Here is a 26,524-nt window from a genome sequence, read left to right on the forward strand (position 1 = left end):
GAAACACTTCTAGGGATGATCCAACATCTGATTCATGATTGGAGGACATACTTACATTAACCACAACAGGACTGTGATTTAGTATGTTCCTGCTATCTTCCAGTTGCTAGATATTCTTCAATGCTAGCTGTATTTCTCTTTTTCAAAGAAGCAAGAAATTCTAACATTGCCTTCCACAGCTTCACTTGTGTTCTGGTTTGAACCTTTTCTCTTGGAACTTTGGTTTGTGTGGATGTGGAAGAAGGAAAGGAGGCACAAACATTCTCTCTAGTTTTGTTTTTCAGAGCAACAAGTCAGTTGCCCTAATTGAAATCTCTTGTCCCATTTAGAGGCTGCTTTTAATTAAAGCTGTATGTGCAAATACCTGCACAAATACTGATTTTTTCTATCTTAGTATTCTGAGATTTTAGATTTAAGTCTCACTCTTCTGGGGACATTGTTTTGTTCAAAACAAAGAATCTCATGTCTCTCCTGCCTCTAATGAAGACCTGGAAATTAAGAAGAATCACTGAAAATCATGGTCTGATCATGAGAGCAAAGGATCAGGAGTCTTGACTGAGAAGAACCTGATCCTGACAAAAAGAGGTTGACAAATTGCATAATGCCTACCTCTGTGTCCTTCTGGAGAAAAGGAAAAAAAAATTGCTACACATGAGTACACATACAATTTACCTAGATTTATAATAGGAACTATGGTCAAGGAGAAATTTGATCATAAACAGTGAGATACCTGGCATAGAACAGTTACTAAACTTATTCCTACAGTGAATTGTAATTTATACAGTGCAGTAAAAGTCACAGCGGCAAAAAATAACTTTCACTTTATTATGTTTTTAAGATCGGATGCCCAGTATGACTCTTCAGCCTCCTTGGTAAAAGCTAAAATAGCTCCCTCAAACCACAGAGCTACGTTTACCCCTTCAGCTTTTGAAATGGATATAAAGTTTCTGTGCTGATCACACCAAATGAACTGAAAATGATGTAGAAAGCTTTTGCAGTATTGACTTACAGAACAAGACAAGGAAACAGAAAGGTCTTGTTAGGCTTATGTACTGGTGATGTCCCAGTCCTATGAATACTCAGTGGTCTGGTCCAGCATCTCATAGATTGGCAGCATAGGACTGGAAAAACAAGACAGAAGGACGAACACCTTCTTACTTGATAGAGTAGGAAGAATGGAAGAACAGTAGGAGAGAGGTTGAGAAAGCTGTGGGTGACATGAGAAATGATAACAAATCATTCACCATTTTCCAACAGAAAAAATGGGCATTATTTTAAGTCTATATTTGTTAATCAAGAAAACCTAGAAGGAAATGCACTACTTTGTTTTCATTTCCATTTTTCCATTTTTTAATTTTTCCATTCCAGTCAATATATACTGTTCTATTCTCCCAGGATAGGACTTATTATGATAGATATTAAAAATTTTCTTTGGGAAGATAAGAAATGAACTTTGTGTTCAGTGTTGAATCTAAGTGACTGAGCAGTGCTTATTGTCCTGAGCTCATAAAGAAGTATACCCATTTTCTCATTTTCTTTTTTTTTTTAAATGCACTTGAAATGTAAAGATTATAAAGTGCATTGAAAAGTGGTGCAGACAGAAGTATTAACAAATAAATCAGTTTTTCTCACTTGTGCAATTAAGAATCTGCAGTTACTGGTCTTTCTTCAAAAGAACTTTTATTCCAGTAATTTTCTTGAAATAGAACCTGTGCACTCTTTAAGATGAAGAAATGCTCTCATATAACCACCACGGCACTGAGAAGCGATGATTCCAAAGGGTGGGATGGAAAAAAAAAAAATCACTGAAGAAATACTTCTAATGTGCACAGTGATAGACAAAGACCAGTATTTTAGGTACATATCTGAAAATTTTACTTCCAAGTGTGTAGACTTAGCACATGCTCAGATGAGCATCACTTCTTGGGCATCCATTCTGGTGCATAAGCTTTACCACAACAGCCATGTAGTTTTCATTGGGAACTGCTCACACTCCTTGCAGATTGTTCATGCTAATGATGTTGCTAGCATTGACTAGGACATGCTTTGGTCATGTACAGGTGCTGCCCAATAACTGTGTGTAAGGTGTGTATGTGCATTTTATTGTGTTCTCTAATGCAAAACAAAATATACAGCTGCTAGGTTGAAAAAGGTTGGGGGAGTAGGGGGAGAAATGGGGTGATAAGAATGCAATTGGAATTATCTCCCCAGGAAAATCCACAATAATTGCACAATTAAAATTTGCAAGGAAGATGGACGTGAAAATGTCAGCACAAGAACAAGGGAAACATACCACCACCTTTACTCTTGAGACCAGTGCCGAAACTCAGCAAGGAAACAGCATGAAGCCGAGTCAGGGGAGGTTTTGGTTCGATATCAAGAAAAGGTTTTGCATCCAGAGGGTGGTTGAGCACTGGAACATGCTCCCCAGGGAAGTGGTCACACCACCAAACCTGATAGAGAACAGGAAGTACTTGGACAACACTCTCAGGAACATGGTGTGATCCTCGGAGTGTCTTGCACAGGGCCAGGATCTGGACTTGATCCTGATGGATCCCTTCCATATCAGCATATTCTATGATACCATGAGTTCTGGAATTCTCACTTCTGATAGATTATCTGGACCACCCAGAAACCACCCATATGCAAAATCACCCAGAACTCAAATATTAAGAGATTGACCACAGGATTTACTACACAAAATTATTCTGTCTTTTAACAACCTATAACAACAGGTGTTAAAACCATGTTTTTCACTCTGACTATAATTATACTATCACTTCACTTACAAAATCAGCAGAGCTTAGCAACCTCTTTTAATATAGCTTATACCAGTCTTCTGCATAATATTCCACAGATGCTTAGAGAGCTTATCCTCTGAGAAGGACACCTCTTTGGTTGACTAGTTAAATCCTGAATAAATATTCTCTACTTGCAGTCAAACTAATGGTCTCCTCTGCCACAGGAAAGGGGGATAAGAACTTTTAACAATTTGTGTACATTGATTCCATTTCTACTGTGTATATTTGCAACCGGAAAATTGTTGACTAGGCCACTGCAATTGTAGTTTTTCAGAGGTTCAGTATCACACCTTTCTGTACAAATGTTCTTCTATGTTGTAGAAAATAGAAGGTAGACAATTGCTACAAAACATTCAGGACAGTATGTAGCATTATGTCCTCTGCCTGCATGGAACCATATCTAACTTTCCAGAGGTAATCAAAGCCTCAAAGCCTCAGATTCCTCAAACTTCCCTCACCTCTTCCGGAACCTAAGCAGTAGCATGGCTATTCTCCAACATGTTAAGCTTTTAAAATACATTTTGTAAAATATGGTAGCATGTACTATGAGAAACAGAATGATGAACTGCAATCCATCACTCAGATTTATGGAGCTGTTACATGCATTATATGAAGCTGATTTTAAGTAGTTAAGTAAGCTCTCCTAACTATACTTCTATTTGCATTTCTTTGTGAATACTGTTGGAAACAAACACCTCCCCTCAGCCCTCCTCCTTTTATAAAGGCAATAACTAAAGTACAGAACAGATTAGGATTCAGAATTTTGCATCTATGAAGCATTCTTACACAGGCATACTAACAAATGTATGTAGGTTTGAAAATCCTTTTTTATATCAGATGCCATAAATTATCACATATTAGTTCAGGCCTGTTTAGATTGCAAATATACTGAGATCTACTAGAGTGATGAATATAATCTCATATAGATTGAAGTAACAGTAAGAACTAGAGTAGCTTGAGTATTCCTTTTTTATATTAAAATTATATTAAAATTATTTTATTATTATTCCTTTTTTATATTAATTTTTCTATTGTGAAAGAGGAAAAAAATAATACTGCTTGCAATCACAATCTCTGCTTTAAGGAACCAAGAAATGACAGAATTAACAGAATTTGATATTTGAAACCTAAGAAGGGAGGTTTGTTTCCCTCTATCCTTCTAAAAAAAGAAGGCAAAAATGAAGTCAATATATATTAACGTGTTTTCTGTGTTCTTTGTTTTCTATTAAAAGGTAGATGTTATCTGGAAATTAGGTCAAGTTAAAAAATCACAAACAATAAAAAATCCTTGCAACTTCATGTTATTTTTATAGAATTTTACTGTTTATGAAAAAATAATTTACTGTCACCTAAGATTGACATAACCCTAATTCTTTCTCATTTCAGCAAGTGATTCTGAAACATGAATAACTGAACCTCTCCAGAAATGTGTAAGCAGTTGAAATGTAAAACAAACAAAAAAAAAAAACTAAACCTAAACTCTCTGCTCAATGTAAAGTAGGTATTTGCAGCTGATTGGCTGAACACTTTCATGCAATCCTGTTGACTCTGTTAAATCAAACATTACACAAGTAGAACTCTCAAAATATTATTTAAAAAATTAACTGAATTGTTAATAGCCCTATACAGGTAAAATAGCTGTGGTTTTTTTTTCAGCACCATGCATATGAGTGGATTTTGAAATTATTTAGATAATGACAAATGACAGTTTATCCTTTATATATAAGTACACAAACAGAATCTGAATTTTTATACAAATATTCTTTGGTCATATAATATCTACTGACTTTCCATGAAAGAAGTGGATATTAAAAAAAATATGAAGGTGCTTTCTGCTTGATCTCAAGGTTGCAGGATAAATATCAATATTTCATAGCTCTGAAATTAACTGCTCTGTAGGGTTCTTTTGGTTGTTGTTGAGTTTTTAAAAATTGTTGACAATAACATTTCAATCTCAGTTTTATATGGGACTTTGCAGAGAGTTACACTTTGAAGCATTATTGCACAAAGAAAAGAATGGAATTCACATCCTGATGCTAAAATGTACTTCAAAATGAAAGCCAATTCAGCTGACTCTTGAAGGAGGACCACTTGTTTATTTGCAACAGGGATACAGGTTCATCACTATCAGAAGTTGCATGGTTTTAAGACACACTATACTGTGAATAAATTGATTAACTTTTGATCAGAAAGTTGTAGCAGAAGTAATTCAGTGAGAGACAGAGAGACAAGGGATAGAAACATTGAATAAATTGAGGGAGAGGGAAGGTCTAAAAAGCCCAGACTACTTCTCCTTCCCCTGCCACTTTACCTCCACCATATCTGCCCCCAAAACCCACCCATTCGCTCAATCTAATTAACAAGTTTGTGAGCAGATAAAGCACTCAGTACTTCTCCTTGACTTCAAAAATACCACTGTGAACATCCACTTGAGAAGATATATTGGCTCAACTCATAGCTTGGTATAAGTCAAAACACTATCTAATTTCTCATATTTTTCACACTGTAAGATCCCAAGAGTACTTCAATTTCTATATTTTGGAGTATTTTCCACAGTGATTGCTTACATGAATAGCTTTCTTCATTTAAGTCAGTGAACATTTATTCAATATCCCTGACATTCACTTTGTCTCCTTTCTCTCTCCACCTTCAAAAGACTTTAACCAAAATTTACAGTGCTCAAAGACAGGTTCTTAAATGTAGAGATTAATTTAGCGATGACAGAGGGTTTATCTTCTTTGTTCATAGTTTATCCTTAGAGGGATGACTCCCAGCAGCAAAGAGGAAATACCCATTAGCTTTTGCCCTTCTACTGCACTACTACTGAGCAGAAATACTCCAAGGAAGGAAAAGAATGGTCCTTCCTTCAAAGCAAACCTACCCCTTTGGGATAACCATAGCAAGATTTACTACTAGAAAAGACTTTGTGACAACAAGAAGGACTGAGAGGTATCTGAGAAAAGATGGGAGCAGGAGCAAAGCTGTATTTCAGCAGTGATAGTAACATTATTGTTTTTAAGGAGCTAAGTACAGATTACATGGAAATTTTTGTAGTCAAACCTAGCCTCTAAGTTTTAAAATACTTAAGACTTAGATAATGTGAAAATTCATGGTCCTTACATAATTAGCTTATTTTCAGAGAGACTCTGCTATTATAAACCCAAGCATTATACAACGATGCTTTCAAGCAGTCTGTCCATAATTTTTCCAGCCGTAATACTACTTTATATAAATAGATAATGATGTCCTGCATCAGAGTAATAGCAACAGCATCTCTAGATTTATGGTGTCTTGATTTTGCTTCATGACATGATAGAAGTTTCTTTTCTCCAGTGTGGGAAAAGAGCACAGTCTGCCTTTTCTCTTACACTGGTACTCTTTCCTTATTCTCAGCCCCTTGCTCACCTTCTTTTGTATACCAGCAGAAGAGCACTTGCTCTCACTCCTGGTGAAACAACTGGCATGTTAATAAACTCTCCATAGCAAATACGTCATGGAATATGTGCTCTACTTACATTTGCACAGACAACATTGTTCCAAGCTATCAGTAGACTTCATTTTTGAAAAAAAAAATCAGAGAAAGGGACTAGAAGAGGCTAAAAGATATTGTATAACCTCATAAATATTATTATAATAATATTACATACATTTAAAAGTCCACAAAAGGCCATGCTTTTAACATTGATTCTGCTCAGTAAAAGTTAATTTGCCTATGATCAAAGAGAAAATAAAAATTTAACAGACAGTTATAGGAAAAAAATGACACTGAAATATATAACAAGAACCATGCTGTCAAAATTCATCACTTTGTTTCACAATTTATATTTCTTACTCTCTTCTCCATCAAAATACTGTGTAAACTCGATTTTCATCTCTGCATTTTTCATCTTCCCTCTACTCCTCCCTGCTGAAGCCTGCAAAGGCTGCATGGATACAAAGAATATCATAAAACTTTCCATTATGTTTTAGGTAGTTTCCTGTGAAATAGGGTTTCATAAGTCAAAAACCCAAACATAGAAACAAACAAAACTTTCTGGATCCAGGAAGACAAGAGTTATTGCTGAATGATTTCCTAGGGTTGTGGAGCCTTCGTGCTTTATGTCAAGACACTGTGAGCTTTCCCACATGGTTCTAGCTTACCCATTAATGTCTTTTCCACAAATAAAGACAAACCATGTGAAAAAAAAAAAGAAGAATTTGGGCATTCATGAAACATTAAAGATATGACAAATACAGAGTAAAGCAGTATTGCAAGCACAGAGCTTCATAAGAAGCTTTCAACAACTCCTAGAAAAACAGAATTTCTTCTTAAAATGCAGGTCTATGCAGCAGGTATTCACTGCCATATAAAGGAGATGTATTTTCAAAGCCTAATCCAGTATTTCTATGTTGAGCAAAATGATCCATGATCTTAGACGTCTTTTACAAAAAAAAATTATTCTACATTTCTATGATTTCACCTAATTTCAATGTAACGTTGCATTTGAGACAAATTCAGATTATTTTTTAACCTTTCTGATAGGCAACAAACATTATTGAAACATCAAGAAATATAGCATAGTGATGGTTAGGGTTAACTACACTTTCCCCCAGCATACTTGAAGCCAATAGCATGAGCTACTGCTATCTTCTCCCCATGAGAAATTTACTATTCATTCTCTGTTACTGTGTGGACCTAAAACTATTTACATTCTGAGCATTTTCACATTCACAGTTATTTAAGAGGTGAAACAGATATCTCAGTTTCAGCTGCTCACACATACAGCCAATTAGCCATTAGCTGCATTTTAGCCTATTTCTAACCTTAAAGTATTGAAATCTACTTCTGCTGCCTGTTGATGATCAGATTATGAGGATACTTCCCACCTGTCCTATGAAAGATGTGAAACTGTTGTAACACAGAATACACAGTAGACTCCCTGGTCGAGTTAGACAATACTACGTATTTCAAAGAGTAATGCTCTTTAAGGAAAGTTTACAAAGAAAGATTAGAGTTGGCACTACAGTCTGGTGTCTAAGTCTAGGGAAGAGAAGACTGAGAGAGGATCTCACTAAAGCATATAAATATCTCAAAGGCGAGAACCAAGAGGATGGCACCAGACTCTTTTGGTGGTGACCAGTGACAGAATGAGGAGCAACATCCATACCCAACACCACAAGAAGTTCCACCTCAGCATGAGTAAGGACTTTACATTGAGGGTGGCACAGCACTGGAAGAGGCTGCCCATAGAGGTCATGGAATTTCCATCTGTGGAGACACTCAAAACCCACCTGCACGTATTTGTCACCTGGAGCAGGTGACACTGCCTTGGCAGTGGGATTGGAATGTATGATATCCAGAGATCCCTTCCAACCCTAATGATTCTGTGAATCTATGATATCTATGATTCTGTGACAAGCAGAGACACATTATGAAATAAACATAAAAGACAAACAGGAAATCAGTAACTTTTCAAACACAAAACAGACCAAAACAAAAATAAAAACAAAAACAAACAAACAGAAACACAAAAAAACCCAACAAAACAAAACAATACAAAACAAAAACCCTGAAAGAACGGGAACAGTGGAGTCAGTTTTGTTAGGTGTGGATAGTTCATTGGTTGTTTTTAAGAGCTACATTTGCTTTTCATTTTCCAAAGTAATTTCAGTAGAAATCCTCAAGCCCTGAAGAACAGGTTTGTGTTTGACTGAATAAGCCCTTTTGATCTGCAGTTCTGCAACCACCCTGGGGGAGTTCAAAATGTTCATAATGATTTATATAACAAGGTTTACTCACCTCAGCTGTCAAGGACCGTTTCAGAATGAATACTGAAACCAGCATAGCTTCTGTAACTTTCAAATCTGACACTGATGGTTTTATCTTGTTGGTTAATTTAAAAAAAAAAAAGCATAAATGGCATATTGAATTTGGGACTTTAACTGACCAAACATATTCAAAATTTCCATGTGGTGCAATTTTTCCTTAGCCCTGCCTTAGTTAACTCTCTGTATTTCCACTAGACAAACCCACTCTGCAGGATTTTCTTCAGGGAAAGAGTATATAAGCTTTTTTGACATTAACTGCATCTCAGCAGCTGTCAGGACTTGGGATAAGTACTGCATTCTTGCTGTCACAAGGAAGCCAAAATTTTAAGCCCCGTTTCTCTAACAAGATCAAATTTTTAGAAAAAAAAAAAAAAAAAGATAAAATAAGCTCCAGGTTTCATGACACACTTTTCAGTTTCTTAATCTTGTGTTGTTTAAGAGTAAGACTCCCAGAACACTTGTTCCAAGTTCTTGCAAAAAATACCTCTCGCCTGGAAACTTCTACTCCAGGAGCTGTGAGAGAGAAGAACTCAACTTGTGAAGCAGTAAGGCCATATGGCCTTCCATGTGAAAATCCCCATTTCAGAAGTTATTTCTAGGAATAGACTTCAACTGATTTTATGCCTTCTTTGAACTACTCATGGAAAACAAAATAAAGGTAGGGGAGAGGATAATATAATCAATTGTTCACAGCAGTGTTGCAAGGATCTTAAAGGAAACTATTAAAAGACTTACAAACAAGTCTTCTTTAAAGTAGAAGCAAAACTATAAAACTATTGCTGTTTCTGTAAAAGGGAGAGACTATGTTGGCATTTCACAGTAAAATAAATCAGCTAGTGAAGTGCACTTGGATAAGCCCAAAAAGGTTTGTTCCTATTTTTTTATTTAACATTGATTTGTGACAAACAACCAAGAGTTTTGTCATAATGAGGATGAAACTCCAAATTTTATTACAAGAAGTATGACAACTTCCTTATTGTTTTATTTCAGGAGTTTTCATTCTCCAGAAGTCCTTCAAATGAACGATTATAGAAAGGCAAGAACAGACCAAACATACAAATGTCTCTTCTAGTCTCATACTATTCTTTAGCTCTGAAATAGCTTTGATAGCTTTCACACTAATAACTTCGATCTTCTCTGATCAGTCAGTATTTTTGTACATCTCTTCAAACAGAGATGGGAAGACAGAAGCTTCAAGCATTCAAGATAGAAACATCTATACTATACCTTTGATGCTATAGAATATTCCATTTATTTTCTTAATAGTATCTAAAACTTGATTTGGGATTTTTTAAATGATTACTATATACTGAGTTGTCACTTTATACAAATATCAGGCATGAACCCCTAGAATTGCTCCTTAGTCTGTCACTGTAAAACAAGTCAGGATTTTTTAATCTTCCTTCTGTGCCTGTGCACAATTTCAAACATATTGTGCAACTTCTTTATGCCATTTCATAGTACAATCCCAAAGTGTCCTAAGACTCTTTCTTCTACTAATCTAGTTAATCAGTTCTTCAACTGAACAATTTGATTTTCTTAGTGAACTGTTTTTCATTCCACTGATTATTCCATTTTCAAGGCATTAAAGAACTTACTGGCTTGTAGAGTTTCACTACTGATCTTCAGCTACAATAAACATTTACTGTTTTACTGTTTCTTACCCTCTAGCTGTTCCCTTTAAAAATCTGTTTTATGGGACTCAGCAGCAGACTTCTGGAAATTTAGAAAACTTTCATCAATCCATTATTCACACAACAGCTAACTCTTCCAAATCTGACAAGAAGTTTTAGGGTAGAATTTCTCTTTAAAAACCCCCCAAACCAGACGTGTTGATTGTTCCTAACTAGGTAATATTTAGCTGTGTGTTCACCAATTCTATCCTTAAGTATTATTTCTATTACCTTAGCTGGTACAGCAGGACATCAGTCTTGTGGCTTCCTGCAGCTATCCTAAAACCTTTTCTGTCATCACAGTTGATGTCTTGCCTGAAAATGACTGGTCATTGAAGACATCTAAAGTTTCTAATGCTCATTTTCTCTGTTTATTCAACTATCACTCATTCAGTTTATTTTCCAAAAGGTATTTTCTGAAAACTCACATTAAAAGGAGGAATCCAACCTAATTGTTTCCTTAGTTTCTTGTAAGTGAGGACATAATGAAATGCAAAAATATGTAAGGTTTTTCTGTAATGTCCCTGGCTTCTCCATGTTTTAAATTTTCATTCAACAACCTTGCTCACTCACATCCTGCTACTGAAATACAGAGGAAAAATATGTTAATAGATAAGACACATTGTTCTAGTTGTTCTTCAAAGCCTTCTGATCTGCCTTATATTTCTGTTTAGACTAAGTTTCAGAATTTATCATCTTTAATTTTCTTCATTTAGAAAATACTTAGCCATACTAGTTTCCTGCAGCACTTTTTTGAGTTCATTTCTAAGTACTCCAGATAATAAGAGATAATCTCTATCATGGTTGCTTTAGATCTGTAAAAAAAGAACACTATTCAGAGAGGAGGGCACCCAATTTTCTAGTTCTGTGATTAGAACAGCCAGAACAGACTGCTGGTTTCCATTCCAGAGCTGTTTCCACAAATCATAAACATATTTTAAATGCAAATGTGAATGAGATAAAAAGCATGACAAGAAAAGCCTTAGCTGATGAGGTTCTATTCTTCCTTCCCTGGCATATTCCAGTGCATAGCACTGCATAGGAGTTCCTAAATGCTTGCATTCTTTTTAAGTGCAAATTTATACCTTGACTGTCTGTGATACTTGATATCTTCAAAGTAAAGTGACAGGAGATTAAATCAACACCACGAGACATCACAGTTAGTATGCTTTATAAACAATAAAACATCATGCAGATTTTGGCTAATTTGGAGACTGGGCTTTGATCATACTGATAAGAAGATAGTCAAAAGGAATGTAACAAATAAGTTATGGATCCTGGCAATACAAAACCTCTCTCATTAATTCCCTTTCTTTGCAAAAGCTTGAAGGATGTGTGTGTTTTACTTTAATTTCATAGTTAACTACATTTCATGTATTATCCAACAACTATACCTTATATTACACTTAAGGCTTCTTACACCATATTCTTTTTGCTGTATTAGAAAACAGAAAGTATGAGAAATAGAAAGTTATCACGATGATAACTGACTCACAAGAATTGGTACCACCATTGCAGAACTCCTGGTCAGCTTTGCACTTTTCGGCTTAGGTATTGTACACATTTGTTTGCAAACATTTTCAAGCTCAGTAAGAGTTCAGGAAAAAGAGTCAACTTCTTGTTAATTGGAACTCTCTAGTAAAATACTGAGATGGTATTTTTAAACTGTGCATTTGTGCTTAGATCATTGTCTATGCACATCTATGCAAAATCTATGCATTTCTACTGTTCGTTCTTTATTTTTTTCTTTTAAATTTAAGTGTTGAAGCACAAAGGATGAAAAATAAACTAAGTAACGTGGGCTGATATCTTGCCTAGGAAAAACAAAAGCTACTGATGCTTCTTTTTAAGGAAACTGTCCATCCCTCCAGGAGCCCCTCTGTCAGTCACCCTGGCACACCTGAGCTGGGACAGAGGTGCCTTCACAGCTACACCCCCACACTCTCCCAGTCACACCAGGCTTCGAGCTGGCTCAGCTCCAGGTTTCCCACAGCAGAGTCTCACATGAACCAGTCTTGGTGCAATAGGTGAATAACAGAAAACCAGCTTGAGCTGGTGCCTCTGAGGAAGAGCCCTGGACAAAGGACCGCCTGGGATTTTATCCTCCCACAGTCTAAGCACAGGAAAGCCTGGAACCCTCTACTCCTGCCGTGTCTTTGAGTGAATGGTCCCCAAGCCCTCTGTGGGACAAAGGGTCAGTGACTCCTGGCCTTTTGCTTCGGGCTTGGGCTCCCAGAGCTCAACCTGCAGCTCCCACTGCAGCTGCTCCCTGAGATACTGGCACTGGATGGATTCCTCAATACTTCTCATCAGGGCATTCTTCCTTTTCCCAAACAAACTCAAAACTGAAAACTGTTCAGAATCAATTATAGCTTAGCTATGAAGCCTTTTTATAATCAGCTTCATAAAACCCTACAAACACATTTTCAGGAGCAATTTTTCTTCTCTTTCATGCAGTCTTCTGTTTCGTACATTGCCTGAAAAGAGTAACTTTCTAGCATTGTGGTTGGTGTACTCAGAGAGTCAATATAAAGCCAGGGACATGAAAGGCAAAAGGGCCAAATGAAGAAACCAAGAAATCACAGAAGAACTAGACCATTCTAATACAAGAAGTAAGGACCTAAAAAACCCTGTATCACCAATATGTGAAATTATCTTGTATAGATTTAAGTGAAAAAAGCAGAACTTCTAGTTTGATACCATGACATAATGACATTGTCAATAGGTTTTGCTCACTGACAGGTAAATCCTTATTCAGCAAAAAGCAAAGAAAACTCTTGGATCATCCAGGCAATAGATGTATATGTGTTTGATAACAGTCTAGAGAATTTTTTTTCTTCAAATAATGCTAAAATCTCATCCAAATTTCACAAACAACTCCAGGAATAAAATATAATTGTAAACTATTGTAACATATGAAATCTAAGGTCTAGAAAAGAACAGAGTTTAAGATTCTAATAAATATTTTCTTGATGGGCCTATACTTCTTTTCTTTTTTTGTCTTTATAATGCAAATAATAGGACACCAAATGTTAACATGCAAGGAAAGTAATTACTCATCAGTCCTATCTCTCATGTTAGACACAGCAATTTTAGAATATGTGGTAGGTGTGATATGCAGTGATCTGTAAGATCAGATGTTTCATTCAGTTGTAGACTCAGGTTGTATATTTGGAGTTTAATTGAAATGGTGCTTCCACTTAAAAATAATTTTACTCATGAAAACCCAACACAATTAATTAATGTAAATACTAATATAACTTTGTAAGAAAGGGAAGGAAAGTTACTATTTGATAAGTACAGTGTGGGGGTTTGTTTGCTTGATTTTGATTTTACATTTAGAAGCATGTGTTATCTGCCTAAGTAACGCTTGTTAATCTAATTTCAAGTAAAATGCCAAGACACTAAAAGGAATAGGGAAATTCACACAATATTCAAAGTCAGTTTATTCTGAAAAGACACTCAATGTAACTCCTTGGTTTTCTCCATCTAATTTCAAAGGGGTTTTTTCAAAGTCTCGGAAATTCTGACTAGGATCTGAAGGTGGAAAAAAGAAGTTGAGTTCTGATGAATCATTTAAGAATCTGCCAGTCTTAAGCCCTTTAAAACTTAAAGGCCTTAAAAACCCTTAAAAACCACAAAACTAAGGCAGTAGGGATGACTGTACCCATACAGCAACTTTCTGTGCTGATGAGTAGAACTCTATGCAATTTGCTACACCAGCAGAAATCAATGTCCTTTACAGACAGAACAGAAATATAATTTTTTGCAAAATCTGACCTTAAAAATAACATTTATGAAACACACATATTATCATGATTATAAATATAAAGTTAACACCTGCTCCCAAATGGAAAATGCTATTTCAAAGTTTAGTTAGTATTTATTTATCTTTAAGTTTGAACCTTATGGTTATTCATCTGAATTTAAACAAATCAAAAACTGACAAATAGTAGAGTACATTAGAACATCTTTTCCCCTTGAAACATGGCGTTGTTTTTCTTGTGAGCCTGCTGGGACTTTCAATTATGGAATTAAATCTCACCTCATCATCTGTCATCTCCTGGGAAACAAAAACATTTTGACCTTACCTCCTACTGCTTAGAAGGATGAGTAATTTATTGGCTTCATTTCCAGAGATGAAATACACCTGCGTAAGCAGTTGCTTACATTTTATAAGCCAATGCTGTATTATTCCCAACAAATTACATTCCCAGGGATTACCCTATGCATCAGGCAAACACTTCAGTACTTGAGGAATTGCTACTGCTTTTCTTGTCACTCTTACTCTGTTTTTTCCTAACACAAATCTGAATGAAATGGTACCAGTAATAACCTAAGCAGGCTTGTATTACACTTGCTTCATAAAGACATTTTAACTGATTGGTAAGTGAAAGCTGCATGCAATAATAGCCTTTAGTACTACAAAACCAAAGCACTTTTTAAAGTAAGGCATTATCTAAAGGCAAAAATTTGGAAAAAAATTATTCAACAAGTTCATTATAAAACTTGTTGATTATGGGTACTTTGCAATCTCATCCAGGTAATGTTTTATTAGTATAACTAAAATTATTTTACTGCAGTAAATGTTGGTATTGAAATGTTTTCATTTGAAATAACTAAAGAGTAGTGATTAACCAACCATTACAAATGTACTGGATTAAGCTTTAATAGCTCTAAAACATACAGAACAATGTTTATAGTGCTGGAGTTCAGTGAAATGGTTATTTAAACAGCTTTTACAAATTAAGTATGAGAACATCCGTATCATTTGTATGACCTACGCTTGCTTACCCTGCAAACGGAGCATGATACTTTCAACTGTTGCTATGGCAATAACAGTAATGATTTTTAAGTAACAAAGAAGGTGCTAAAGTCAAAATCACTTGAAATAACCTTATCTAATGATATGTCACTGAAACTTTTTTTGCTCTTTTTTCCTTTTGCCTAATTAAAAAAAAATACATTTTATAAAGGCAATTTTAGTTAACCATACTAAGGCCTTGAAAATATACTAAGGCCTTGATCTATAATATATATAAAGAAAGTATCTACATTTTCAGAAAGAAAAACTCATGCAGCTTGCAAAGATTTTCAAATTGGCGTAACAAAACACAGCAAGCTGAGGCTTAGATTCTGCAATTTGTGTACAGTAAAATCAAGTGCATGACAGGAAGAATTACACCCATTAGCAAATGATTGTAGGACTATACACATAACTTGCATTCTTATGAAATGTATACCTACAGAAACATGGATATTTGAAGATATTTATATGTAGCCTTATCATAACACTGAAGAGTGAAAAAAAAATGCTCTGCTTTTCAGATGAGAATTCTGCTAATGGCATTGAAACAGTATCTCATTCTTAACACTGGAGCACAAGCAAACATTGCTTATATCTTGTGTTATGGATGTGTTCCAGAACAAAATTGGCACAGACAACCAAAACAAGAAACCTCACATTGGTGCTGATGAAGTAGGTTCAAGCTAGCAGCTACTGGCACAAATTTAGAAATGTATATTGTAATCATTATTTTTTAGGTGTCTGAAGCATTTCATAATATGATAAATAAATTATAAAGAAAGGAGGTTCTAGCTGTCTTAAGAAAAAATGCAAAGGACAAGAGGTGCTGCTGCACTAAAGACATGGCCATGTTTACATTTATCTGCTGTGTGTTTCCAACATTCATTTTACACAGTCACACAGCACCAATTAATAACTCAATTAAGAGCCAAAAAAAGAAAGATATCCAGAAACCAGAAGAAATAGAGAAGATACCGTAACCATAATTATAAAAACTGAAAAGATAATAAGAACTCTTCTCAGAAGTTGGGATGCTGGAGTTTGCAATGTTTTCCAATACTTCAAAATTCATAAATGTGTTAAGATGCCCCAAAGCACAAATTCCATCCCAAAAGTTGGAAAGCAACAACATTTCATTTCATGAAATTAAATTTCAGGAATTTCTATGAGTCCCAAGATGTCCAAACAATGTTTGTTCAAGTACTTCACTGTGCTGCTGTGTCAGACATGTTAGTATGCTTTTGAAGAGAATATGAAACAGAAAGGGTATGATGAAACTAGAAGGGTGTTTACAGCCATTGCTTCCCATGGTCTCAATGACCTCTCCTATGACCCCAGCAGTGATCTGGGGATGTAGCCTGGAGCAGGCAGACAAACATAAACCCAAAGGTGACAAAGCAGACATAAAGAACAATGTGTTTCATCCTAAAGCAAATTTCAATGCACAGCTTTTATGCCAGTAATGCCAATTCCTGATCAGCCATTCTAGTTCATGGAAGAATAACTGAAACAAATAATCTAACTGATTATCTAAAATACACTTTGCATGCAGAAGCAGCTCAAGTAAAATACAGTGAATTTATACTGGAGAGGTCCATACTCAACATAGGCTTAACTTTCAATGCATACTGTGATTGGAGGATTCAGGCGGTTTTATTCCTTAACCAGGAATTCTAATGGCAATTCTAATGCATATAACATGCTGTTAATATGAACAATCTAAATCTTAAACAAAAGTTTGAAGGCTGAATTTCGAACCAAGCAATTCTTATATTTTTATTTATGTGAGCTACTGAAGTTCATTGCCTTGATCATATAGGAATGTAAATTCTGAAATTTTGCTAAGTCCTTGTCCTCACATATTGTTTTATACAATTCCTGAAGCTACTATCTTTAAGTGAACGGAAGATAAATAACAGAGTTTAACAGTTCTTTACTTGATCTTGAGAAAGTCTATTCAATGTGGAAAAAATCCAGTGAAGTTACAGTGAAAACAATCTCCCATAACTAAGGAATTTTGAATGAGTCAGTATTATAGAACTTGGCTCAATTTTTCAGTCTTGAACAGGAACCTATCTTTCAGCATGATGGCTGTCTTAAATAAAAGTGGTAAGATTTAATGGTTCACCATTTTAGAGATGTTCATGATTATAACTTAGCACCAGAGCATCACTGATAGATACTCTATTTCCTTTTTACATTTGAGGTTAAGGGAAAAGGTGGAATATAAAAGGCAAACAATTACTAGAAGAAAAAAAAATGACATACCTTAGATAGAAAAAATTAACTTAAGAAATAAGTACAAAAATAGACCTATCTGTTTCAATGCATGATATGGAAAATAAATCCCTTCACTTCTTTTCCCCTACTGCTTTTTAATATAAACCAATGAAAAAATAAGTATAGTAAATGACATCCATTTCTAATCCTGATAATGAAATTCTTAATTTGTATTCTTTTACTTTGAAATTTAAGATTTTTAATTTCAAAGTACTAAAATAAATTCAATAAAAATAAATATTTTTTGGCCAAAAAGAACCTGTATTGTAATCACATTGACATAAATCTAGTCAGCATGTGAAGTTCGTTTACCAGATGTCATACAGCCACAACTAAAAGCTGCAGTTGAGTGTCTAAATGGGTACTAAGTCTCCCTCTTGCAATTATTATGAGGACTCGTGGAGAGATAGGTGGGCTAATCAGATGCAATGCATCTTGGTAGAGTTCTATATTTTTGAAGGCTGATGATCTTTCAGATTTGGAAGTCATGATGCTTCTAAGGGTTTGAAACATACTCCACTTATATGAAAAGTGCTTGCAGAAGCTACAGAAGCCACAAACACCAGAATAACTGAAACACCTGGTGCCAAGGTTAACTTTCAGAGGAAATACTAGAGCATTGCATAATACAAAGTTTGAAACATGTTCTTCAGAATAAGAAATATGTAGCAGATTGTAGAGTATCAGAGACTTCTCTCTTCAACTGAGAAAAAAAAGTTATACTGGCCAGTTCTTACCCCTCAGATAGTAACAGATACTAGCTCAGATACCCTGCAGTTACTAACAGCCATGCTGAGTTTAATTCTTACAAGAATGTTTAAGATACCTAATTTTTTTTTATATTGAGGTGTATGAAAAAAAATCTATATTTTCTTCCATACCACTAATAATTGTCTTTTGTGTAAAATTCCACTTTGTCAGAGTGCTTCTATGTTACAGTATAAAAACAATTAAATTCCTCTCATCAATAAAAAACCTATTATTTTTACTACTATTTACAAAGATAAATATATTCAAAATAATCCATTAAAAATGGTGATTTTAAGTAGTCTTTGGAATCCAGAGAGGTCCCAGTTAACTGGAAGCTGGAAAATGTCATCCTGGTTTTCAAGGAGGACCCTGGAAACTACAGGCCTGTCAGTCTCACTTCAATGCCCACTAAAATCATGGAAAATACCATTCTGGGAAGAATTGAAAAACACCTGGAGGACATCAGTCATCAGTCACAGCCAGCAGGACCTCATGAACAGGGAGTCCTGCTTATCAAATTTGATTTCCTTCTACAACAGGGTAATTCACCTAGTGGCTATCTTCAGTTTATTTTATCCCCTCCAAATTTTCCTGACTTAATTATTGTGATATAATATAAATTCAGAACAGTGAATATTTCTAAACAGACATTCTAAATTATTCTTTTAGAGTTAAAAGTGTAAAACCTGCTTGTGATACCCACAATGACTGAACTGCCATATGATTTAGTGTTTGTGATATTTTAAACTGCAGCATTTCTTTGGTATTTGAATATATGACAGTTTGCTACAACGCAAATCATGATGTAAGTAAGGATTAACAGCCTTGCACCTGCCTAGCCTGGAAGAAAAAAATAGAACTTTTACAATAAATCATGCCAAGACAGGCTAAATAATTGTGGGTTTTTTTGCTTTGGCCCATAAAACAGAAGTGACTGAAAAGCTGTAAGATACAAACTTTAGATGGAGAGCAGCCTTTTCCAGCCAATAAGAACAACAAAACATTTTTCACTTGGTATATTCTTGATCAATTTAGATATGCAGAACCGGCATAGCCTTTGTCTTCTGCAAACAGGCCTTTGGCAACTGCTTAGTTATACGCAAATGGATAGTGTTAGGAACAGCCATTTAAAGGTATTTAAGGCACCTCTAAGGCACTTTCTGAAGCAGAGCTAAGACAACAAAAACTTGAGAGAAATTGCTTGAGCTTCACACTGTGTACCTACAAATAGTGAAAAATGTGTTGTGCCTTTCTTTTGGAGAAGAAAAAAAGATATATATGAAAAATTGCTGGGAGGCCAAGCCAAGTCACAGGGTAGCTTATTGTTAATCAGGCACAATTATCTCAAGAGTATTGAGTAATCAGTTTAATCTTTATGACAAGTTGACCCATGTGACATCAAAAGAAAAAATAGTATTGGCTTATGAAGTCATTTTATGTTTTCCATAACTGCACATAAAGATTTACTGCCTACCTGAAATAACATAAACCCTCTGGTCAAAGGTCTGAGGTGCAGAAGTCACTGCTGCTCACAACTCCACAAGCCTGTTAAAATTTGAGGCAGTGAGAGGGTAAAATGGTGAGGCAATATGACACACTGTAGTAGGGCTACTGCTTTATGCATGAGAAGGCATTACCTCTTGCTTCCACCAGGGAAATTTTGAAATTTTTAAGATTGATACATTGACAGAAGCTGAGGGGTACCCAGGAAGAGTGCAGGCACCTTATTTTTCTTCAGGCCAATATTTACTATTTCAAGTCTTATTCCTAAGCATATCATCTTGAATATCTTGTCCCCTGTTGCCTCACTGTGTAAACATTTGATTTGTCTTGTCCTGACCCCACAGTGTTCCCTGCCCATCTACATAATTTGATTCTTCATTTTTACCCTCCCCATCCTACAACTCCCTCCATTGCAAACATATATCACAGCATTTTGGAAGATTTGGTTTTTTTCCTTCTATTTTCCAAAGCACACTAGCCTCTTTACAACTGTACAGATATGACTGATCTGAGAACAAAACAGAGACTTATAGTTAATGGTTAGCCAACAGCTGTAATAGCCATGTAAGCATAGATCCCAAACAACGGAAAAATATTATTTTCCATTATATACATACAGGGTTCTTTTTCTGAGCAGAAACTAACATTATTTAAACTTCAGTACAGGTCAAGTTTGCTAAGATTTTGAACAATGTTTTTCAATTATGGGATTAGAGACCTTGTACTAGAATCCAATAGTTCAACTTCCCGTTGTACTCCTCTCTTGGGTTCACATCCCAGATACAATCAGAACTTACCACTGCTGGTGAGCAGCTATTTGCTCAAGGGAGTCACACAGGAACCTCTTTGCTTCCTCAGCTAAGCTGAAGTAAAAGCTGAACTGACAGCGTTTACATTTCCTGAATGGTCCTAAATCATCCCTAAGAATTAGTTAACTCCAGGGAATGTAACAGTATCCTTGGGGAGCAATCTGTGCGTTTGGGATACTTTTTGCATTATACCAAATAATAGTTTTTTTTAATAAATAACAAGAGAATGACTTACTTGGAGGTTCTCATGACTGTAAAATCCCTTGTTATTTTAAACTTCAGAAGTTGATCATTATGATGTGTTTTGAATATATTCAAAATAAGGTTTAAGAACAAAACATAATAAATTCAGTAATTCCACCAACTGATCCAAAATGTAAATGCAAAGTGTGAGCTACATGGAACATCTCATGTCTTTTATTTGCTATTCTTCAAAGAGAAATAATCCTAATTGTTTTAGGCTACTCAGAACCCATTACACAAATGACATTTTACGATTTTCAGAACAGTACACTTGCTATGCTGATCAATGTTAGCCCACGTGTTACACAGTTTGGTTGGTTCAAAAATCTACAAAATAAATTAATCTTAACATACAATGCTGATAGTATTCAAAAAATCAAGGAAAATATTTTGATTTACTGGAAAAACAATACTTCCCTAACCTAGAAATGTCTGTACTGGTCAATGTAGTTTTTTGTTGTTTTGTATTTGTTTTTGTTTGTGTTTTTCCAGTCATATGGAAGTTAACAATGCCTGTAAGAAGTTTCTTAGAGTATTAATTTTCAAAGACAGAAGATGCTATTGAGGATTTCTCTGTTCCAGTAGATGATACTCTCAGATCTCAGTGGCTTTGAAACTCTAAATGACAGGAGATACTGACTGGCATAAATGCTGTTCTCAAATTACCTCTCATCTGAAACTCACTATCTGCTGTCATTGGCAGGTATGCAAAGAGTTTTATTCCCAATATCATTATTTTTTCTGCTTTAAATCTTTAAAATCCCATCTTTAAAAGCTGGGAATATCAAGCACAATGGACCTCTTTGCACATGGACAATGCAAAGCCTAGAAGACATTTAGATATTACTAGAACAATTTTGATGATTAGAAATCAGAAGTTATATGTCAGCTCAAAAGGGAATTAAAATTTATTTTGATACAGAAACCTAAAAAATGTCAAATTATGTATAGTTTTTAAATGCACGATTTAATTTCTTTTTATTTTTGTTCTTGTTGCGACAGACATTTACATGGAATTCTCACAGATTTTCCTATATATCTGGCTTGCTTAGAAGTCTGGGCGCAAAGCAATCAGAGTAAAAAATACACTTAAAAGTTACAGACTATCAAGATGTTTTTGCCTGCAGGACAGCAGGTTGCACTTAAGTAAAACCAGAAGTAGGCCAGGCTTGCGATTACTCTGCTAGGTATTCTTTATCAGAACTTTAGGGAAAATGACTGCTTGTGAAAATGGTCTGGAAAGTTACTAAGTTCAGGCTTCTAGCAGTTACAAATATAATGCAAATAATGGATCAGCGTTCAAAGCACTCACTTTGCATGAAATTCCATGCTAACCTACATAGCAAACAACTTCACTGTGTCAAAAGTAATTACCTTCTTAATGTAGCAGACATAAAATGTTTAAAAACAGCATATTATTACAGATACTGAGAAGAGAGGAATGGAATGAATAGTAATATGTCTGGCCGAAGTGATAAAAGACAAAGCTTAAAGGAATAATGAGAGCGATGTCAAATCCAGTGAATATAACATAAGCAATTCATTATGATAAAGCAGGATTAGGAGGCAAAGGCATTATGCCGTTTCAAGATTTTTCAGAAACCAAGTGTACAGTACTGTAATTTAATAGAACATGATTAAGGAGAAAACTGAAAAAGCATTACATTACATTACATTATAAAGAAAAACTGTGTGTAAACCCAAAAGCCTCAATTTTGCTTTCTGCTAGGAGAATTTAACCAACAATGTAATCAAAACTGAAATTTTTGCAGAGCAAGACTTTAAGCAAAATAATACTGAACATGAAGAGCTTTGTAGTAATGTACCAATTTGACTATTAGTAATATGTTGAGAACATATTTAATATGTTAGGTAGTCTTAAAGGAAAAAATGAAATATTGAACACAGGCAGTGAAAGTAGATAACTCAAGAGAGGGATGAAAATCTGCTTCAGTATAAAATTTGCTTAATGTATGTTTTTCTCCAAAATTAACAGAAGTAAATCCAGTTAGCTGGTGTGTTGTTAACATTCATATCTGGTTCTACCAGGTTGGTTTTTTTTCTTTTTTTTTTCAAATGTCTTTGTGAGCTCCACAATCCATGTACATTACACAAACAGAAAAGACAAAGCAATATCCAATTCCTTTGCCAAAACCAAAAGTACAAAGAAGCAGAATGGAATAAATTAAGGAAAGGAAAAAACTTTGCAACCTATCCCAGAACAGACATCTAAAGCAGATGGTGCAATTTTTCTTCATTTATTACAGTGATGTAGTTTACACGGATTAATTACTGGACAGCTACAGGTAAAATGAATCCCACTCTTGGTGAATAACAAGATACTTGCATAGAAGTAAATTCTAAGAGTCTTTATAAACAATGTCTGGAAGGCAATTCTGTCCTAATTATTACAGGGCACCACAGAATCCCTGAATAACTGATGTTTGAATGGATCTCTGAAGTTTATGTAATTTAATCTCACCTGCTTACAGTAGGGTCAGATACAACAGGTTTCTCAGGACATTGTCCAGTTCAATTCTAACTATGTCCAAGGATGGAAACTGCAATTTCTCTGGCCAACCTGTTTCAATGCTTGGCTTCCCTAACAGGAAAGAAAGGGGAAAAAAAAAGGAAAGAGAGGAAGGAAAGAGAGGAAGGTAAGAGAGGAAGGAAAGAGAGGAAAGAGGAAGGCAAGCAGGGAGGACAGAAAGAAGGAGATTTTCCTGCATTCAATTTGTCTCAGTTGCTTATTGGGCAATTACTTGCTGGCAGAGCACGGGAAACTTAAAAAGTCATAGAGAACTTTGCAGAGTGCTAACAGACATATGATTAAGAACTTAGATCATCTCCTCTGGTCACATGAAAGCATTTCTATAATGATAAATATATTTTTTTCTAAGAAAAAATGTACTTACAAAACATTATTTGCCACAAGGAACGTTATGGCAGTGGAAAAGCACACCAGAGACCAGATCAAAATAAATATTATTCTGCCATCTCTTACACTCCTTTTTTAGAGGCCCCTGCTACTCTAAGCTATCTTAGAACTTGCTGTAATGTATTTACTGATTGTCAGATAAAAATAACTATTATAAAATATATGAAAAGTATGTCGTACCCCTTTTTCAGAGACTGCAAGTTATTTGGGTGGGTCATCAATGTTTTTTCTCAACTTTTAGTAATACAGGTTATTAATAAATACACTAAATCTGAAAGTATCAAAGAGTAAATCAGGTTTAGCAGCTTGACACATTTCTTCTACTATAAATACACCAGTGTGATAAAAATCTTATCCATCCAGGAGCATTTCTCACTCAGCTTTTTAATAGTCTTATTTCTTCCAATAAAAAAGTCATAGATTTGCTTATACATCAACATAAGGGCAGTTATTACTTTTGGGAATGCTTTTTTTCTTATCCATTATTTTCCACCGTAAAGCTCAATCAAACTAACAAAATCCCCCAAAACAACAACAACAGCAAATCCCAAACAAAATTCCCTTTAGGTGTTATCTTGATCTGTTGGAAATCCACAGTGGTATGCTCAGACAACTTGACCTCTTGAGTACAGGCACAGTATCAGGGGGCAGTTCTGGCAGTGTGAATTTGATCTGTGTCTTTACGTATGCATGCTGAGAATGAAATCTATGTAGACAAGCATTCACAGGAAAACAACTGTATTCTATACCCCACAAAAATGTTTTATTTGTCCTTTGGCACCTTTATACATATCTGTCCTGGTCTTGAATATTTTTTCCCTTAAGTGATTTAAATCAATGATATGAAATATTTTTTTCCAACACAAGCCCTCAAGCAAAGAATGAAAAGCAAAAAAAAACCAAAAAAAATCCTTCTCCTTGGCTATGTGTGTATTCCTTCTGTTTTATAAAAGTATAGTATACATATGTAGACCAAACCAATCAATATTCCCTAATGCTTAGTTCCAGAATTCTTTGGTTTTCCTGTGTCCTTGTAATTCCCTGAATTTATTTCTGAAATGTTGTAATGTTCTAAAAATAGTACTGCTTTTAAAAAACGTGGCCATCATTTGTCTCATTTTGGAACGAGAAGTAGCAAATTAATTTTACTACATACAAACCAATTTTTTCCCAAGAAATATACTTTTTTCTCTGTACCTATTTTACATTTAAAAATCTTGATTATACTTTTATACAATAACCATAGAAATACCTCCTGAGTTTATACGTAAGTATATGAAAGAAGCACCTGGAATTCTGAAAAGGTTATTGTAGTGAGGTGAAACTGTTCAGTTGCTGATCTTCTGTCAGCATTGTAGCAGCTTCCAACCAGCTTCTATACTGCTCTAGTAGCCTGTGTGGCAGAATGTGAATAGCCATCTGTGTCAGGTACGGCAGCAGGTGCCATATCAGCTGCTGCTGGATGACAATAAATCTCTTTCAAGCAGCTGGCAACTTTGACAGACACTTTTATCTTTGTATAAAAACACCCCACCACCTCAAAAAGTTCTCTGAATAGAAATGAGAAACTCAACAGAAAACCAGCTGATAAAGGCCAGAGCCTATTCCACTGTTGATGTACTGTGAAGTCTAGGTAACAGGGCTTACTCATGAGTTCTTTATTAGGCAGAGCAGTCATTTGCTTCAGTACATTACCGCTAATAAACTTGTATAAGGCAGAACTTGAAGCAGGATAACAGGTATATAAAAATAAATGGTTTGTCACTAAAATTTTACAAATTTCTGTTTGCACAGATGTGACTTGTGCCAACAGAACCAAGTAAGTTATCTCATCATTAGGGGATTCATACAGTGATACATTTCAGCGTATCCATCAGCAACTCTATACCAGAAGTTTTTGAAGGAAGGAGATATACATAAGAACACTTCATCAGATGGTTTTAAAATTATTTCAGGAGTCTCACATACATTTATGAATAGATATGTTTTGAAGTCAGAACTACTATTTACTATGTCAACAAAAAGTAGTTCTTGAGATACACTACTCAGTTGAATGCTTCAGAAAGTACCCTGACTTCATGAACAACAGATCTCCATGTCTGGATCATGCAGTTTTATCTCCAGTATTAGTTGAATTTCCTCTGTTTTCACCTCTTTAACAGTAGCTGATAATTTTTTCAAGTTTATATTTGTCTATTTAAAAAAGATAAGTGATGAAAATAATGATTATAAAGAGATGTTTTTTGAAGGAAAATAGTCAAACAATATCAATCAAAATATGGAAGATGAGTATGTGATTCTTGTGAAGGAAAAGGCAGAGCAAGTGGTTCAATCAGTCAATCAATCAATCAATCAATCAGTCAATCCCAACATAATTCTTTATACCAGAAACCAACCTTTTCTAAAACTAATTAACTCAAATTTAAAAAAAAAAATCCCAACAACAAAAAACAACAAAATAACAAAAAAAACCCCCCACAAAACTCCCGACCGAAACAGGACTCAGTTTATTTTTTATAAAAGTAATCATTTTGAAGAGTTATATAAGCAAAAAAAAATCTGAAACTATCCGTAAAGAGAATGCCCAATGCATACTACCTATACGATACATTTTTTTAGTAAAATGGAGAGGCCACAAGGAAGGTACAATCTTCACAATAAAATGTTGCACTTCTGTTACTTTTGACTTTTTGCAAATGCTTTTAAAATAACAGGATAGGCAATTTTTGGCTTCCCAAAAACATCACTGCAAACAATTAGAATGGCAGAGACTTTGAGAGGTTTGTCCAATATAATTTTTAGTCAAAAAAACATCTAGATGAACAGAAAAATAAGCACTCAGAAAACATGTGAACTAGGAAAAAGAAACAAAATCCCTATGGAGTAAGAAAAATTATCTTTCTGTCCTGCTG

At 35.0% G+C, this 26,524-nt stretch overlaps 1 protein-coding gene across 1 annotated transcript in view; it reads right to left on the reverse strand.

Moving 5' to 3' along the window:
• Positions 1–26,524, reverse strand: part of EYS (eyes shut homolog) — a 706,383-nt gene that overhangs the window by 307,113 nt on the left and 372,746 nt on the right. The window lies entirely within an intron of this gene.

The sequence above is a fragment of the Cinclus cinclus genome, chromosome 3 (genome assembly GCF_963662255.1).
Source record: "Cinclus cinclus chromosome 3, bCinCin1.1, whole genome shotgun sequence".
Classification (NCBI taxonomy): Eukaryota; Metazoa; Chordata; class Aves; order Passeriformes; family Cinclidae; genus Cinclus; species Cinclus cinclus.